General features: G+C 36.7%; 1 protein-coding gene across 10 annotated transcripts in view; it reads left to right on the top strand.

Moving 5' to 3' along the window:
- Positions 1-19,660, top strand: part of LOC148054717 (uncharacterized) — a 338,774-nt gene that overhangs the window by 117,660 nt on the left and 201,454 nt on the right. Inside the window, exon 1 of one of the 10 annotated variants that reach the window (XR_015706640.1) lies at positions 18,535-18,639. The exons of the other annotated variants lie outside the window; for them this stretch is intronic. The gene's annotated coding sequence lies outside the window, so the exon portion shown is untranslated. Of the gene's footprint in view, positions 1-18,534; positions 18,640-19,660 lie in introns of those variants that run through there. 10 annotated transcript variants of the gene reach the window in all.

Genomic DNA, 19,660 nt, shown 5'->3' on the forward strand with positions numbered 1-19,660 from the left:
CTGCCCTACCCATCCATAAGACTTAAAAGGTTCAGGAAGAAAAAACTAAGTCTTAGTATACCCCTACAACATTGTGTTTGCTTATCCAAAGGTGCCATTAAAAATAGTATTATAGTATGACACTAGAAGCTTGTAATGGCTTTTCTCTGTGATAGTATTGTTTTCTTTTTCTTACCAGCATTATTTTAATTGATTAGATTGGGACTGTGAGTTTCAAAAGAAGTAAGATACCTGCCTTTTTTTAAATGGCTGTTGAAATTGATTGACCAACAACTGGTCAATCTAAATTTAAACTAAATTTAAAAATCCTTATTCATTATTAATAGGCATTGTTGAATACATATATTCAGTCTTAAATTCCATATTGGCTTTTTTTTTATACTAAAATCCAGAATTGCATTTTCTTGTGTATTTCAATGACTGATCTGTCATTAATGAAATACAGCGTGGTTCTGCATACTACCTCCAGAGAAATAAGGTTTTGAAGTATAGTGGCAGCAGCTAGAGATCTGAACTGTGAGGTTATCTTGCAGAAGAGAAAATGGTGACAGCTCTGGCAAGTATGTGGCACCAAGGAGAACTGCAAACTGAAGCCAGTTTATTTCATGTCACGTCACCTGATACAGCAGAATTATAGTTAGTTAATACTTCTGTCACAAAAGAGATACAGTAGTCATTTAGTCCAAGTGATAGTAGTTTGGTTACATTGAACAATTAAATTTTGTAGAAGCTATGAAGCAAACCAAGGTGGGAAACATTTGCTATCCATTTTTTATTTTTGAAGTGACATAAATATAGATCTGATACAATTTGTGAACTGTGCTGTAAAAATAGAAGAATAAATGTCAGTCTTCTAATGTTTCATTTTGATTTGGGAAGTTTGAAATATTAATGTTTCTATGTTCATTTATGGTACCTATTTGTGAATTCCTACCCATGTTGCCAAATCCTCCATGCAGTATTTGTACTGGGAGCTGTATTGCAAACGTTTCTAACCCATTTAATGCTAAATAGTACCCGAGTTGTTAACAGAGAATTTCTTAGCTGTATAAACATACTATTTGTTGTGTGTAACCAGATACAGTTAACAATTTATTTTTTTTTTACTTCAGATAAAGACACAATATACGAAGAGTAAATAACTAAGCATTAGAGCTGAGATTAAAATAAATGTAGAGATTTACTTGTCCTAGAATAGAGCATTATGAACTAGAATTTCAGAATGAAAGGAGAAACTGTAATGTGACAGAAGTAGGATGTGGTTAATACATCTAAGGCCATGCAACTAAACTAACTAAATTAGGGTACTTAATATCCTGTCTTGGCATCATTCCAATGCCTGTTATGTATTTTGGTGCAAATTGTTTGAGTGTATTCACTTTAAGTCTATTCCCCACTGTTTTGGAATATTTTCCTTCTCTTCTTCCATTTAACTAAAGTTACATGTAAACACTAAACACAAAACTCAGAAAGACAGCTGTAGTGATATTCCTGGTGATTTAACAGACAGCACAGCTATCAAACACTGATGCCCAAGGCTAGAATTTGCAACTAAATCTGCTAATTAGGTTAAGAGCTAAAATGCCAGTAGGTGCCTATCTGCATCTTTAGGCACCTAAGTACCTTTAAAGTATAGCCCCGTTGTCTCTCTTTCATTTGTAGAATGGCAATTATAATAATTCCTCATTTTGCAATTATACTATGAAGACAAAGGTTGTGAGGTGCCTAAATACCACTATAAAAAGGGGCCAGCAAACAAGAGGATCCTTCATAAGTTTCAGTCTCTTTTATTCTTGGTTAAGCCAGCCTGTCTGGCTGACGTTATGGTGTTTGTACTAACAACTTCATTACTGGTAAAAGACCACTTTATCTTTTTTAAAGCATAATCCATATAGCAAGAAGAAGTGTCAAGAGTCAGAGGAGGCTTATGGAAGGAGCACACTGTATTTTACATTGCATGTTACTGGCTTTTAAGCCACCATTTTACATGAGTTAAGGTGGAAAAATTGCGAATCTAGTAATTGCTCTTAAAACAGCTGTTGATAGAAGTGGTTTTGTACTGTGCTGGTTGTCTAAGCATGATTTGGTATGGACATTCATTGGGATTTCATTGTGCTCTTACTAATACGAACTATTGCTAGCATTGTGGTTTTCCTATCTGTCACATTACTTCGTCACTGTCAAGAGATACAGGTTACATACATTTAATGACTGTTTGCATGGGAAAGGCTGTAAGGAATATCTGCTTTACATTTGGCTCTCTTTCTGGAACGGCAGGATCTTTTCCGCAGCAACTCATGAGCTTGTATGAAAGAAATATGGTTTAAAACTAAACTGAAGGGATAACTTAATATAAGTGCAGTAATAAGCAAAAAATGACAGTAATCTAAAAAGATGTTCTGAAGGGCTTATAAATGTTTTCCTGTCTATGGCTTATATGGGAGAATTGTCTTTATAAAAGAAATATGCTTAGACTGCAGTTTTTTATAATGACTATATGAAATTAATGGTTTATTTTAAGGAGAAATTAAACCAGATTCTCCGTGTTACACTGTTATAGACCTAGAATGATAAATCTAGAAGTACTTTTTTGAAGATAGTATTTACCTCAGATTAATTCTAGCATAATTAATCTGTATCTGGAAACAGAATATGGACAGTTGTTTTCACTATAGGAAACAAATTTTTTTCCTCTCTAGTCATGGTGCCTTTTCTCAAAGAAGGAAGTTATTTTGATGATCCTACGTGAAGTTTCCTACATTTAATAAAACCATTTGAAGGCGGTCATTAGGTCAATGGCCATGTATAGAAGGAGCCAGTACACATTCAGATAACTTTATGGAAGAACTAGTAATTATTTTAATTACAGCAGCTATGATATAAGTTACAATAAAGAGTTAGTGCATATTCCCTTACAGATTTACATGCCCACGTCTGCATTTTAGAACATACTTCTGCACATAGTTTGGTTATTAATGGGAATAAAAAATTAAAGAAAATATGGGAATAAAAAATAAAAAAGGATTTTTAAAAGCTGATTTTAAACTTCAAAGTAGGAGTTAATTTTTTAAAAAGCTTGCCAGCAGCAGCTCTATAGTTGAAAGAAATACAAAGATTCTTAGTTTTGCAAAGTCCAAATGAAACTCTTAAATAGAAAAAGAATACTGTGTGAAAAAGTCACTAAGATGACTATTGTCTCCTAATATGCCCAGATAGAAAACTATTTCCCAAAGGTTTGCACATTTGAAAAGTATTTGCATTTGACATCTTCAGTGTACATGATGATCGTGAAAAGTAGGGTGGATTCCTGCATGACAGGCTCTACCTTTGAAATACGAGATGATAAATCATTTCATTAAACCAATTAGTTGGTACAGCCTGGGACATAAATTTAAGAGTGCATGTTAAAAAGAAAAAAAGCAGTCCAGAAGTTATCCAAGTATGTTCCTAACTGGAGAGCTTTGATAGAGGGGGAAGGAAGTAGCACCCATTTTTTTCATAAGGATTTTGAAGAAATATTCTCATGTTGTTCTGTACATCATTTGATTCATCTAATATGTGGCACTCTGTTATAGTAGTTACTTTGTCAGAAAAGTTACCTAGAGAAAGAAAATAAATACTCATTTTGCAAACATAAAAATTAATTGGAAGTGCAGAGAAGGTCCTAAGTGAAGATATATAGGAATGAAAGATATTAGTTATATGAGGGAGGACATAAATAAGGATAGACTGAAGAAATATAGAAATGAATTAGTGGTGTACAGAAGGTGGACTGGGAGGTTTTTTTCCCGTCTTCAGTGTAAGAATTTAGCAACATTCATAACACAAGAGAATGCTACGAACAAAATATTATATTTTTTTCCTTTTAAACATATCCTGCAGTTAAACTGAAGATGTTTTTTAATTCGGGTGTGCAGAGAATATTGTTGAAACACAGAATGAAGTTATGAAAAGGTTGATGGCTGGTGGTTCACTGGTGTGCAATGTCATACCTCTGTTTTCTTCAGCTGAGGATGTGTCTCAGTGCTTAACTGTGTAATTACTTAAGAAAACGAAACTATATGGGATGCGTGCAGTATAAAAGCTCTGTACTGCAAGTCTAAATCAGATTTAAAATGAGCAAAGAAAAAAATCTGCTAATGGTACTAGATTGTACCCTGTTCGGATATTGCTTTTTGCTCCAAAACACTGGGTCATCAGTGTTGGGGATGGCATTGAAGAGTAAGGCAGCGCTACCCTTACCTGCCACAGTGCTGAGGCCTGCGACAGTTTCCTACTTAGGACTGCGAAGTGTCAAATTGTGGCCAGGCCGAAGGGGTGATCTGGCTGTGTCCCACGCCTGCACCAGCCTGCCATGCCCCGTGGGATAATGGAGAGCAGCGGCTCACATCTGCTGCTCTGTTTGCAGCCCCGTACCTTGCAGAAACAGCAGCTGCAGCTGAACGGAAGCCAGTTCCTACAGGGAGGGGTGAGCCTTTTGAATACATTTGTCTAATCATGCAGTCCATTTACTCGGGCTGTGAGCTTCTTCCCAGGATTGGATTCTGAGAGAAGTTTTGCCCTTTTGTTTTCACGTTCAGTGTTTCGCAGCCAATTCAGCTTTGGCTACTTCAAGGCCTCTAAAAAATCACTTGAGTCTAACAATGGCCCTGGCAGAAACCTCTCACAGTCTACTTTTTCCCTTCTGGTTTATGCAGCGTGAGGCTGACCTATTACACTCCACCTCTAAGTCTGTATTTAGGTTGGTTTTTTTATTCTCACTGAACAGAGGGAAACAGGGCTTACAATAAAAATTTCAAGAAAGTTATGTCAGAACGAAGATCAGAGTCAGCCCTCATGTAGATGACTGCAACTCCATCAATTTCAGTGAGTAAGTGCCTCTCCCGGGTTGATCCCCTCTTCTTTGCTATGATGTTAGGCATATTTGCTATAATCTCTCTCTTTCTCCCCAGAGAGGATTTTCCCATACATACACACATGTGTGTGTACATAAATAAAATTAGGATTGGTATCTTAAATATCAAGTGACAGTGTATATCCACCTGGTTCAACATGTAACTACTTACAGCAGTGATTAAAGGTCAGTGTTTACAGAGAGTATTACCTGACTGTAACAAAATTGTTTGGGGAGATTTACAGGGTGATGTCTGGTGGGAGACAGATCAGTGCAGGGTTGATACACCGTTCTGAAATATATGCTTGTCTCTGTGTGTGTATCCTTAAAGAGAATAAAGGAATTTCCTTTGCAGGTAAAAGGAAAAAGAAAAATACAAGAAAAAAAGAAAAAGATTGTAGCTTCCAGAAAATTCGGAGTAGGAAGAATTTTAAATCTGTCGGCAGTGGTTATACTTGGAGATTTAACAAGCAATCCATGAAATAACGTTCATTAAGCTAGAGAACAGCAATATCTGGTAAAGAACGTCCAGCTTGAACCTTTAGAGCTTTCACTGGCCTGCTTTTCTTTTTAAAGCATGCTTCTTAACACTATGGCAAAACTTGAATATTGTTTAAAAAGTATTTTTCCGTTCTCTGTTTGTGGAGTTATAGCATCATAGAAAGTAGGATTGAAAGAGACCCCCAGATCTTATGTCGGCCACTCCTTTGCCCGGAGAGAGGATAAACTGTACTGACTTCATTCCCAACAGATGTCTGTCTAACCTGTTTGTAAAAGCTTCTAATGAGTGAGATCCCACAGTCTCCCTGGAAAATCCATAGCAGTGCTTCACTCTATTCATCCTTAATTTTTTTCTGCCCGCCCCCCCCCCCCCGAGTAGCCTAAATCTCCCTACATCATTCATTTTACATGATGATCTGGAATGCAGTGCTATTTGCTTTCAGAAAACTGTATGAGCAACTTGGCTGCTAGATAATTGTTCAGTTACTTTGGCAGTCTCATACTTCAATCCTGCAATAGGAAATTCTTGCCAGTTCTTTGTGATTTTCTTGTCTGTCTCATGATACTTGGTGTTTTTCCTGAAGCTACAGTTACTGAGTCACAGATATTCACTTTTATTGCAGAAGGAAAAAAAAAAATCAAGTGCCCCCCCACCCCAAAAATGCTTGCAAAGGCTTTAGAAAAAAAAAAAAAAAAGGACAAACAAAGGAATTGGCAACCAATTTTTTTCAAGTTTGCTTTGTAAATTTTTAGGCTTTTAAAATGCTTGGGCTGCTCATTATTAGAGGTTTTGATCCCACACTTATGTGAAAGTCTGCTAACTTGCCTGGGTTCTGTGCAAGCACAGAAATCTGCCCAGAGAAGTGCATCCTAAACCTTAGTAATTTATAACTGCAAAAATATCTTTCTGCTGCTTGCAGAATCAGCATTGAGTTGAATACTACACTGTCCTGTAGAGCCTAAGATTAACGGTTAATAAACTGTATTTTATGAAACCATGGGAAATGCTGTTTGCAATTATAGCATCATAACATTATCAGATCATGGTAAGGAGTGTAGTGTTTACTTTAAAAGAATTGGAGGTTGAAGTGGTTCAGAAAGTTTGGTAAACGGGGAACTACTACAAAAACGAAAATACTGAGTTATAGTGTTCAGATGCGACAGATCATTCAAATCTTTCAAACTAATTTTCAGGAGGAATATGAGAGGCGTTTTCCTGCTTTGTCACATTTACACACTTATTTTTAAATATAAGTGTTACTTCATTGTCAGACCTTTTTCACATAAATGTTACTTTTTATGACAAATAAAATAACCTCATATACATGTAAGAAATATTAAGTTATAAGGCTCTGTGACTTAAAAGTAATGATTAGGTTTTTATAGATCTGCATTAAACTGGAGTTGCTTGTTCCAGAAGAGTTTTGCAGAGTTCTTCAGAAAATAATATTAAAGAAGGGGTCGATGGGAGAGAAATTCCAACTGTCCCTCAGTTTGTGTATTATTAACACATACCACATGTGTCTTTTATAGGATAGGTTATGAGTTGTGACTGAACGAATTTTAGTAAAAAACTGGAACTTTTCAAGTTAGTGAAATATTAAATGCTCTATGTATTTTGTCTGTGTATCAGGTGTAGGTTGTTAAGATGCTCAAAATAGGTTGTTTTTTTTTTTTCCCTCCCCCTGCCCCAAACCAAAATACATCTGGTGTTTGTTGGCTTTCTGCAAATGATGGCTGGACTTAGTGGCTTTGACCCTGTTTCATTGTGATTAAGCTTGTTAAGATTTTATGGTTTTAGTATCTGTTTTACAACAGTTTCATTACTGTGTATTTTATTAAGGTTCAAGTGGTTTGTATTTTTATGGTTGCATCTGGTCTGTATAAACCCTGCTCCAGTTTAAAAAGCTACTTGTCTCAGTACTGGACATGAGGGAATTTTGACGTATAGTGGGATGCCTATGTGTCAATCATTTGTTGGTACCTAGAAAACTTTCTCCTGGACTAGCTCATAATAATCTTACTACCTAAAGTATGGAAAAGGGTGTATGTCTGTGTTCGTGTCTTTGTGTTTGTTCATGCTTATATGTATATGTTTCATATTTCCACATTTAAATATTTTGCGATGTTTGTCTTGAGAACAAGAACAGTTATTCTTGAAAGGTGGTTCAGAATGCCATCGGGGTAAGTTGTATAATCCAAATATGCTATTGGATTAATATATTTTTTTAGTTTAAGAAGAAATCCTATCTATATCAAAGTTAAAGACTCTTGAGTTTAGTTTCCCATGAAGATGGTATGATGTTTTTCTCTCAATAATCAAGTTACTGATTTGCTTTGATGTTCAGCTGGCTGCATGTTGTATAAGCTTCTCCTACATACATTGTTTGATTTGATTTATGTTTAAACTGAAAAAAAAAAAAAAGGATGCTTTCTTATTTTAGTCCCACAGGTTATTTTATTTCTAAAAAGTAAAGTAGGAGAACTACAAATGTAAATCAAAATAATGTTGTATTAAATAACTAGTCTCTGAGACTGTAAATGCACTGAAAAGAATGTTTCCCGAGTCTTTCTTGTTTTTATGATTGTATCCCTTTTCAAGTGTTTTTTCTAGAGCCCTGAGAATTTGCTGTCAGTTCTTACCTTAATGAAGACTTGACTTTCTTTAGAGGTATCTGTTCTGTAAAGCCTTTGCTGAAGTACTGAAATTATTATGCATTACTTCTAATGCATCAGAATGACAGTTTGCAGAAGTGCACAAACATTGAACAAGATGAAACATTCAGCATTCCCTCTTCAAATTCTTTTCTCTAAAATCTGGTAACATACCTGAGGATGCAATCAAGACTTCGGTATGATTTCTGAAGTAGGCTCCTCATTAACTGCTGTATCTGAATTTTGCATCCTTTTGTTGGCTCCACCCTGGCTCCTCTGCATCAAAAACAGCCATTCTGCATCAGCTTTTCAAAGAGCAGATTGTTCTAATCTTGTTGATGTTAAAGTACTCTTGAAAATACTAACTCTTGCTCTTAGTGTACCTCACAACTCCACCACAATTTTTAGTTTATTATTTTATAATTTTTTCCTTTTGCTCCTCCACACTGCCTGCCTGTCCATACCATTAGGCCTTCTCACTTTCTCCTACCAGACAAATGACTGGAAAACATTCCAATGTGCCCTATGTATATAAACTCGTATACATGAACATATATATTTTTGGGCACACAAAGTTTTCACAAACTGTAAGGTGGGAGTCATTGTGCTAACAACAACTAAGCCCCACCCTACACAGCTTCTCGCTCACTCCCCCCCGGTGGGATGGGGGAGAGAATCTGAAGGGTAAAAGTGAGAAAACTCATGGGTTGAGATAAAGACATTTTAATAGGTAAAGCAAAAGCCACGCACGCAAGCAAAGCAAAACAAGGAATTCCTTCGCTACTTCCCGTCGGCAGGCAGGTGTTCAGCCATCCCCAGGAAAGCAGGGCTCCATCATGTGTAACTGTTACTTGGGAAGACAAAACGCCATCACTCTGAATGTCTCCCCGTCCTCCTTCTTCCCCCAGCTTTACATGCTGAGCATGATGTCATATGGTGTGGAATAGCCCTTTGGCCAGTTGGGGTCAGTTGTCCCAGCTGTGTCCCCTCCAGACTTCTTGTGCACCCCCAGCCTGCTTGCTGGCAGGGTGGTGGGAGAAGCAGAAAAGGCCTTGACTCTGTGCAAGCACTGCTCAGCACTAGCTAAAACACCCCTGTATTGTCAACACTGTTTCCAGCAGAAATCCAGAACATAGCCCCATACTAGCTACTATGAAGAAAATTAACTCTATCCCAGCCAAAACGCACACAGGAGTAAAACGTATTCATTGGTGCTCGTAAAGAAATTGGACTGATAGGGCCCTGGTGATTTTTCATTTCCACTTTATTTGGTTCTTCAGGTCAGTTAACGCACTCAAGATTTGGAGGTGGTCAGTATCAGCAAAGTCTGTGTCAGCCTCACAACAGAAAAAAGACCCTTTGCCTTTTGAAGGCCCTTTTCTGAAGAGCCTCCTGACTTTTTAGTGGAACAGTGTTTCCAGTGTTGAGGCAGCAGAAACACTTCCATGCAGTCACGCTGCTGTAGCTCAGCATGTACTAGGGAATGGAAAGAACCGATGGCACGGCTGAATTGGGAGAAGTCACAGAATGCGTGTTTTGTTTTGGATATAGAGCTGTACAGATGCTCCATTTGTGTGAAGATCTAACTGCTTTTTGGATCGCTTCAGTTCTTTTGTATGAGAGGGTAAAACGTTGGTAAGAAAAGCTTTTGTGGATTTTAGCTGGACAAAATTATAGCTTAATTACCTGATCCCTCACTGTGGTCCACGGAGTATGAGAGAACTCAGTGTCTCATGTGCTTAGCCAAATTAGTGAGACTAAGAAAGGGTTAGTTTGATGCCATGAAACAGTGAGATTGTTTTCACAGTACAAGGCATGGCAGTTCGTTTATGTGCACCTGTAGTTTGAAAAGGACAAGTTTATGTCTGCAAAGTTTAGATCTTGTTGCCGCAGGACAGACCTGACAATGAAAAAGCAAAATGAAGGCTAAATAAACACATGCAGGCTCCTTGAAGAGCTCAGTCAGTGTAATCCTTGGGACAGATCAGCATATATTGAACTTTAGCTGGTGGTCATTGAAAAGAATGTCTTGCTTCTATAGAAAAATTTAATATGTACATCTGCAGGCAAGAGGACAAAACAAAGGTTGCCTGCATAAAGCTTGAAGATATTTTCTATAATTTGTTTGGTGGTTGCCCCCGGAACTTACGGAAAACCAATTGCCGTCACCTATGACTAGCGAGCTACGTACAACTGTAATCCCGGGGCTAGCCAGCATAACTTTTCAGTTTAAGATCACTTAATTTTTCTTCTTAAAAAGTGCTTCTGTTAGTTTTAGAACACAAGTACTATTTCAAAGGGTTTGCCTACATAAAACCTTTTTGCATTGTTTATGCTTTCCCTATTGTATAAGCATATTTTATAACTTACTACATTGTGATGAAATACTTTATTGTTACTTTCTTAAAGTGGAGTGTTAATTAAGAACTAGTTAGCATAAAAATATTGCACATTGCATAACTTACTAAGCTTACTTTTTTTGAATTTATGTTATATTGCATTTTATTTATTATGCTCTTAGGTCATGGAATAACATTTTACTGCTGTTGTGAATTTTATCAGAAAATGCAAAAAAACCTCAAGGGGAAGTGGTTGCATATAAACTTCAAGACACAGTACTGTACTTTGACGAGAACGAATAAGAGATTCAGAAAGTTTTATTAGTGCTTGAAAATTATTTTTGCAGTCTCAATGATCTGGAAAAAATTGTAATTTTAAAAAAGATACTAGTGTTAAATGCTGTATTGTTAGGGACAGCATTTTAGAAGCACAGTTTTTCCGAGCCAAGAAAAGTCATGTTGATCTCTAAATACAGGCCGTTGATGCTGAAAATTTTTGACTTGGAAGTGTAACAGTACCTGATTGGTTGGCCAAGAAACGTGGAAAATAAGGTTCATATTGTAACAGTGGTAAGTGATACAACAGGAGACTATCAAACGTAGAATAAATTTGCTGCCAGCAGATGGCAGCAGAATGGAAAAAAAAGGCACATAAATATGAGATAGTGGACAAAAGAACTCAGATTTCTAACAGCTTAGTTTCACTAGCTGATTTTGACTATGCAAGGTAAGTTAAGGTTTAATTGGAAAGGGGAAATGTCCAAGGCATGCTGACTTTTGATACGTAACCTTGGACTGCAAAGAATTCTACTGTACTTCTGTAAACACTGATTTCTGGTGGAAGTTTTAAGAAGAGGTTATGTCTGACTATATTTACACTAATGTTTGTCTATAAAACTTCTGGCGTTTCACTAGTCATATAATGTGAAGAATTAATTCTGATGTCCTGTTGAAAAAACTCATTATAGTAGAGGAAAGTGGAAAAGTATTAATTTTAATTGGGGCTGTCAACTTATGCCCAGTTCAGAAAAGAAATAAAGCCTCTGAGCTGGTTCTCTCTGCACGTGTTTTAGTTAACATTTGATCACTCAGTGTGAGAAATTGCAAATAACTTATTTGCTGTGAATACGTTCAGTATTTCTTTTTCTTTGGTGATGTGTGTGGGGGTGTGTGTGTGTGTTCCCAGAAGAGGAACAAGGAGGAGTGAATGAGGTTTAATTTTCGTCTTTATCTTAAAATCTGCTTTAGTACCATCTGCACTTTAGGGAGAATATGCAGCACTGTCATTGTTCTGCATGCTTTATGGTGTTCTCTACTACGAACTTTTATTCTTATTAAAGAAGACACAGGATTGAAACCATAAGTAACGTGCCTTTCCAGGGTGTGTGTGTATACAGTTATTTATAATATATTTATGATTTATAGTGTTGCCAGGCATGCCATTCCAAAGGTACATTTAAAAAATGGTTTGTAAACAGGATTTGAGGCATAGACAAAAAATTACCAGGGACCCACTAAAGATGAAGAAGGTAAGGGGGAATGTTATTACTTCTGATTTCTTTTTGAATTTGTCCTTTTTTTGAATTTAGACTTTTTTTTTTATTTTTTTTAAAACAAGATGTATGCATTTAAAATTAAAAGAACTCTGCCAAAGCTAAACTGAAGACTCGGGAATTGTTTTAAACCTCAACGTCTGCATTGTATAGCCTTCTGCTAGTTAGCTGGCGATTTTTCTGTATTGCTTTGTGCAAGGAAAACAGTAGGAAACTTATCTCTATCTACCTATATATCTATGTATATCTATAGATCTATGCAAGTTGTTTACAGATATCTTGATTAATATAGCACAAGCTTATGCCTTGTTGAATTTTTGCTTACTGAGAGTTCAGTTTTACAAGGTTTTAGAAGCTTAGCATGATCCATTTGTGGGGTAAATAGCTTGAGACGGATACCAAAACCCCTCTGTTTTACTTGACATGTGCTCATCTTTTGCATGTATTATATTAACACTTGCATTGATTGTGCCACTGTTATTCTAGAGATATTAAAATGTGAGATTTTCTTTTTGACAGGTCAAATCATATAGAACATATTTTTTCACAACTCCATTCAGTTCTGAAGGCACGCAATGAAGTTGCTGGATTTTAATTGACCCCAGAGTCATTTTAAACAAGTTGTTATCCTGTGCTTCAGACAGATTCTATTGTTTAAAGCACTTTAAAAAAGAAATATCCTTTGGTAATTAAAAACATTACTTGCAGCTGGGTGGCTGTCTTACTGATGTGGTGAAACAGCAAGGGCCTACCCTTATCATAATAGAGTAAGCAAGGCACAGGGAGTATCACACTGCAGTTTACTAGCCACAGTGTAGATGAGCAGCACAAATCTGTGTTTCTTGCACTGGAATGGTTTTGTAGTGTTAATTTGAAATACTGTCTATTAGTTTATTATCCATATGGAACTGGCAGTCTTTAAATCTAGAAGCAAGAAACAAGTAGTGGAAGTTGAGAAATTCCATTGACCCAGTTAAATATAATTACAAGGTTAGAACTGGGGCCAGAATATTTGAGTTCTGCATGTAACGTTTCACTGCTCAGCCCCTTTTGAATGGCATTACCTCATCTTGCATCCATTCAGGAAACGAGTTGCAAATCCCACAAGAACAGATCTAAGTTATCCAAGGTCATTGTATGAACAGAATGCGGACAATTCTTTTCACATTTTCAGTTACAAGGGGATGCTTAAAAACACATATGATGCAGCATTTTATCTATTAATATTAGTTTGGCTTGGGCAAAATGTATTTGTCAGACTTGATTGTTCTGCATTGTCTTTCCCACATGTTTCATGTGTCAGGTGCAACTGAGTCTGATCGGAGTGTTAGGAGGAAGGAAAGTATAAATGTGCTAAGGTGCTTTGTAAAATAATGGCTTTATGTGAGCAAATGACATCAATTGGAACAAATTACATACTGCTTCCAATGATGTAATCCAGAAAGTTTGAATTGCTTTTAATGCTTTCGGTCTGAATAAATTCCTTTTCTTTTGAGTTCTTCCCAGTAATCAGCTTTTATATTGCAAGCAGCAGGCTTGATCTCTGTTTATTTCTTCATTTTGAAAATTTTGTGATAGAAAAGGCAGGTAGAAAAAAACCCCACATTGTATAGCATTGTCAGTAATTCAGAAATATTTGAAGGTTTAGATTTTTTAAAAACATTGATGAGTGAGCTGGAGCAGTATTCTTTTTTTAATGTGCATGTTTTTATAATGCTTGTAAATAGTGACAGAGATAATGGGCTAAGTATACAACTGAAAAATTCAAGCCAGGAGTTTCTTGGTTTGTTTTTTTTGTTTGGTTGGTCGGTTTTTGGGTTTTTTTTTAGAATCCGTATTCATTTTTCTGTATATAGACATAAATATCAATGTGATGAAATGAGGCAGTGAAATAACATACTGTGTAAAAATACAAATAAATGTACAAATACAGATTTTTAGTATATGTAACAGATGACAAAGTGATTAGAAATACAAAACATGGAATTTTAAAGTGCTTGCTAAAAATTAAATGGAAGCTTATCTTTCTTGGATATGTTTTAGATCTTGAAATAATACTCATTGCCATTAACAAAATTTCATAGTTGCAAGGGCAGCGTTTAGAAGAATCTTTGTTTCTTTAATACTTTTCTGAAAATTATGTTACATTCTGTTGTTTTATTTTATGAGTTTATCCCTGTAAAATGCACCTACAGCCGAGGCATTGTATCAGTTTCTGGCACAACAGCTGTGTCTTTCAAACTGTGTTTGTCCAGTAAGGGCTTTGAACGTAAGAGTGTTGATTAACATTTGTAATTTCTTGATATACACAGTAGAGAAGTATTACTGAATTGCATCCAGTTATTTAGATTGAAATAAAAAAAAGAAAATTTCCTATAAAGGCTGCTATTAATATTCCAAGGGCTCTTCTCCCACCTCTAGAGGATCAGATGATTTACACGTACCCATCTTTAGTAGCAGCTCACCTCAGAAGGCATGCCATTGATTCCACTAGAATATTTTGTGAAGATAATATGCGATTACATATGAGTGAAGGCAGCAGGATACAGCTGACAAAGTATTTACTGCTTCAGAGAGAGTATGTATTTTTTTTTTGAGTTCGAAAGGAAAAGCTGTCACAACTCTTTTGTTGTTTAACCTTAATTAGTGTGGGTTTTGGTTTTTGTTTGTTTTTTTTTTAATTGAACCCTGTTGTTTTTAAGGGCTCAATCAGCTATTTTATTATTGATTATTTTTTGTGTGTGTGTAATAGTCTCTGGTAGCTTTTTCTAGAACTTGCTAATATTTTTATGAGAGTAACTGCTTGCTGAAATATAAAAGGGTTGTGAAAAGTTTTAACTGTGCTTCTCGGATCACATATACATCTATTGAACATTCTCAATAGCTTCATCTTTCCTTGAGGTAGCTTAAGTTACATTTTCATTATTTTTATCAAAATAGAATGAGAACTAAAGTTGCTTATTTCTTTGTATTTATCTTGAAGGCAATCAATATTAAAAATACATAAGCAATAAAAAAAATGCCTATAATTCTGCAGGTGTTACAAAGTATATTTCTGAAATTGCTCAAGTAGATGATACTTTTTGGAATACTTTCTATTGGTATGGGTTATGAAGAAATGTATCTCAAAGTTTTTTTTGCAGACTATACAAAAGCTTTCCAGTTTTCATTTTTTTCAATATTTAGACAGTTAGGCTGATGGAAAAAGACAGGACTGATTGATTAGACATATCATATAATGCCATTTAGATTTCCAATACAATACATTTTGTGGTACAAGAGATAAAGCGATTTGCTTGAAGGCAAAATATAGGAAAACTGTTACATTCTTATCAGAACAAAGAGTTTCCCCATATACTCTAAAGGATTAAGCTGAGATTGAAAGGAGAGAGCATTATCTTTGAAAGAAAATCAGTCTAAGGGACAAATGCTGAAATTGAATCCCTGCTGGCAGATTCTTTTTCCTGAATGGATGCTTTTGCAGGACCCTAATTTCTCAGTGTAATCGTGGCACTCAGGTGCTTAAGCTGTAGCTGTCCCAAGGAGGGCAGACACTGAGAAGGTACTGCTTGATGGGCTGGCAGAACTGAATTTTTGCAGAGTTGTCTGTCTGTCAGTGAATGCATGCACACATACATATACATAGGTAAAATCAAGCTGATAAAAGGTGTATTTCACCTTTTCATTTTCTGTCAATTACAATTCAACACCCTAACATTTACTCTAAGATTTCAACTTTGTGCGTTTCATCAAACAGCTGCCACTGCAGAAGGGGGTGGGGAGAAAGGGGAAAAAACAATACTAAAATGTTTCATCCTCCCTCAGTGGAATATGGAATTTCCTGCATTGTTCTCTGTGTGTCCAGTGTCCGGGATAGGCAAAACTCGCATGTGGCTCAGTAACACATTTTGGATAAATATTTGTGTCAGAGTTTTAAAACCTCATTTTTTTCCTCCTGTTTCATAGCTAAAAACACATAGGAGCTTTGTACCACTGAAAAAACATTGCTCAGTTCCCTTTGGTTTCAAATCCCACTACATTATCTTTTTTAAGTTACGAGTTTTTCAGCATAAAACATCACATTGTGTGTCTCTTTATAACTTGTTTTACGTGTTATTAATTTTACTGTTTCTTCCCCTCTGATCTGTGCTTGATCAAATCAGTTGTCCAAATTGCTCTGCTGTTGTCAGCAGAAACATTGGCACCTGGTACAATACATGTAGCTTGATGGACGAAATGGTGAATTCAAGTAAACTATAGGGCTTGTTGCTTTAAATGTTGTAAGAATGGGCACACTTAAAACGTGAGTTATGCCATTTTAACTGCTTGTATTTGGCTACTGGGACTGTAAACCAGCCCTTATCTGGTTGGTAATAGAAGTAGAGGGGGGGCGACCAATTTTGTTGTCAGTAACGTGCTCTTGTTGGTGTGCTGTTCCAGGTAGTAGGTATTATCTCTTGTCTTCTGCACTGAGTTTAACATGTATCTCTGAAATAGAAAGTCTACAAGGACTGGTTGTTTCTCTTGTTCAGTGTTTTCTGCACCACTTCTGCTTTGTTTGGACTCTCTCCTTCTAGGGAGTTGTAGGGGAAACGGTACATGAAGGAAACTGGTTATAGTTATTTGGTAACTTCTTGCTGCCTAAATCTCAGTGACATAGGCAATTGCTAATTACTGTTAGCAAAAAAAAAAAAAAAAAGCTTTTAAAACTATATCGGAAGACAATTTTGCAGAAAGAAGTTGAGCATCCTCGCGTTGAATTGAGACTGTGTTGCTATTCGAGCTTTATGTGTATGGAGGAAAACAAGACCAGATAAAAAAAACCTGAAGACTTTTCCAGGCTGTTACTGCCCCTCATTGCTCCTCGGTGTTTTCCTCTCCTCAAGTCTCTTCTGCATCTCAAGTCATATTGCTCTCCTCTCTGCCTTTTCCTTCTACTTTGTTTCAGACTGGCTCAGATACTTCAACAATGTTTTCCAAAGCTAGTAGCCATTTATTATGTGCATGAATTTTCATTCATATGTAGTATTTGTTATTCCACGTTACCTAATTCTTAGGTAGGATTCTTCTCCTCTCCATTAGTCTCCTAAGAGGTGCTACAGAAGGACGCCTTATTCCTAAGTAATACACACACAAATACAATTGGCACTTTCGTACAGCCAAGAAACCCTTACTTCCATGAAACTGCTGTGATGTGTCAAATTAGTTTGTCACATAAAGTGACTCTGTAGCTTTAGAGCAATGAAATCAAGCTTTTATCATTTGTAGGTGGTTGATTGGTTTTATATCCTTGCATAGAAGGAAATTCAGGCATAATTTTCTTTGACTCTGGCAGGTTTGTCCTCTTCCTAAATCTCCAGTTAGCTGTTCTTATGCGTTACTGTACTAAGGTTGTTTGTTTATTTCTGGTCCTTTTCAATTTCCACATCTGGCAGGCAGCGAGGCCTGGTCAGCAAAGCAGATGACCTGGTTCTGTTCCTAGCATTGTTGCTACCTTGTTGGGGAAACAAGTCACTTCTCTTCTTTGTGCTTCCTTTTCCCCTTCCTTGTAATGGTCATAACGATAATGACTTCATATGCTATGCCTATGAATGAATTACCTGTATTTAAAGATTTCTTTATTAAAGAATTTGTAGTCTTTGAAAATGAAATATTTCAAAACACAAGAAGTCAAACCACAGAAAATACATTACTCTCTGTTAAACCTTGTTGTTGAAGGACATGCATTTGGTCACCTGGCAGCCAGCTTCATTTGCCTACTGAATAAGACTGCCTACCAAATATGATTTTGGGTGATGGACCCCAGTTTCAGACACAGAATTTTTTTGCCTGGAGCTTTACAGTCTACAGATGTTTACACTGCACTACTGCCTCAGTGTCTCTAGTCTGGATGTAATCAGTGATCTCATTCGCACTTGAAGTCTCCAGAGGAGGGATAAACTGTACATCGTGTCCTCATCCATCTGTGTCCTCAATGATGTAATCAAATCATTGGTTGAGTGCAGTCTAGTTCCACTGGTTGACTTGCATGGCATCAATATCAGTGCTAAATACACTTCATTGCCACTGCTACATTGGCATACCCCTATGGAAATGTTTTGCAACGTGTTCTGCATTTTGTCAAGGGACCTGTGGATTGCACTTATGTCAGCTGTCGAGCTTATGGACATAGCCTCGGTGTTTTCCTTTACATTCTGGAGATTATGGTTGTTTCCCGAGTCATCTAATCTCTGAATGTTACTGGCAATAGGGGTTTTGACACCCTGGACTGTAGCTCTTAGTGGTCAGTGTCTTGAATAACTAGTAACTTCAATAACTAGTGGCTTGAGTAACTAGTAAGTGCAAAGTTTCTGAAAGGCAAATCTGTTCCCCAAAACCAATCTTTTCAGTGGCTTAATAGTCAGTATTGACATTAGTCAACAGGCTTATACAATTCTGACACAGAACTCCGCAATACAAACAGTACACCTGCTGTTTCATAGTGTAGTCTTATGAAGGTAATTTTTCATAACCATTCACTTTTACCATGTGGGAGAATTAAATGCTGTAGAAGATCCATAACAGTGCACCATAGTACAATGTACTGTTTTTACAGAGTGAAGGAGTGGGAGATCATTTGAACAGAGAACTGCTCAGAATGCACCTGTGCCCTGTTTGCCCTATTCAGGATTTACCTTAGGATCATAGATATTTCAAGGTAAAGTATCTGATCTTGTTGTGAGACAGCTAATAGATATTAAGGACAAGAGATGGTCCCTATTCATATTGTCTTCTCCCCTATTGAGATAATGATTTATGACCTGAAACTTGCTATTCTAAACTTGCTGTTAAACTTTGGAGCAGATGTATTATAGTTACTGCAGACAGCATGGCCAGGAAGGCAGGCATGGGATAAGCATGCTGGCAAGTGTGTCTTTTCTCTTGACTTTCTTTGCTCGTCCCCAGAAATGATCATTTCAGTCTGGTGCAAAGTAAATGGCAAATACTGAAACAGTTTGAGTATACTGGAAAATGATGGACTACAGTGATAGACCATTAGTGAAACAGTATCTGTTGACTATGTATTTCAATGAAATGTCAGCATAAAATGACACTGAAAGGAACACTAAGGGAGGGATCAGCGTTCTCTGTCTCTTTAGATCTTGGTAGAACTCAAGAAGGTGGACATGGACTGTGGGCTGTCAGAATTAACAGGCAAAAGCATAAATATTAACTTCACGCTTACATTGCTTAAGTGGCTCATGCCTGTGGACATGACTCCTAAACACGAATCAGAAATCTTGCCAAAATTTGGGAGGTGTCTCAATGCAATAGTCAGCCCTTTCATGCCTTAATAGCAACATTGCAAAATCTGCTCAGTTTTCTCATGGATTCATCAAGGTTGCAAAGATCAGCCAGTTGTGGGACACTACGAAGTTGTGTTACATTCTGTACTTTCATAAAGCAGACACAGTGAAATTCTCAGCTGCATTAACTGTTTCAGGGTAGCAGTAGTTTAAAGACCTTTATCCTAGTCTCTTACCATACTGTCAGGACCTTGTTGTAGTCATATATAGGGAGGTAATTTTCAGTTCACTTGACCAATTCATGTTAGCATGTAAGACCTATAGTGTTCTAATAAAAAAGGAGGTACAAAACTGGCAAGCTGTCATCTGGTCAAAAGCAACAAGTAATACAGAGGAAGTTTCCATGCAAATAATGCAATGAATTACCTGCTT

The sequence above is a fragment of the Nipponia nippon genome, unplaced genomic scaffold (assembly GCF_047370975.1).
Source record: "Nipponia nippon isolate SJK-2023a ecotype South Korea unplaced genomic scaffold, ASM4737097v1 scaffold_3, whole genome shotgun sequence".
In the NCBI taxonomy this organism is placed as follows: Eukaryota; Metazoa; Chordata; class Aves; order Pelecaniformes; family Threskiornithidae; genus Nipponia; species Nipponia nippon.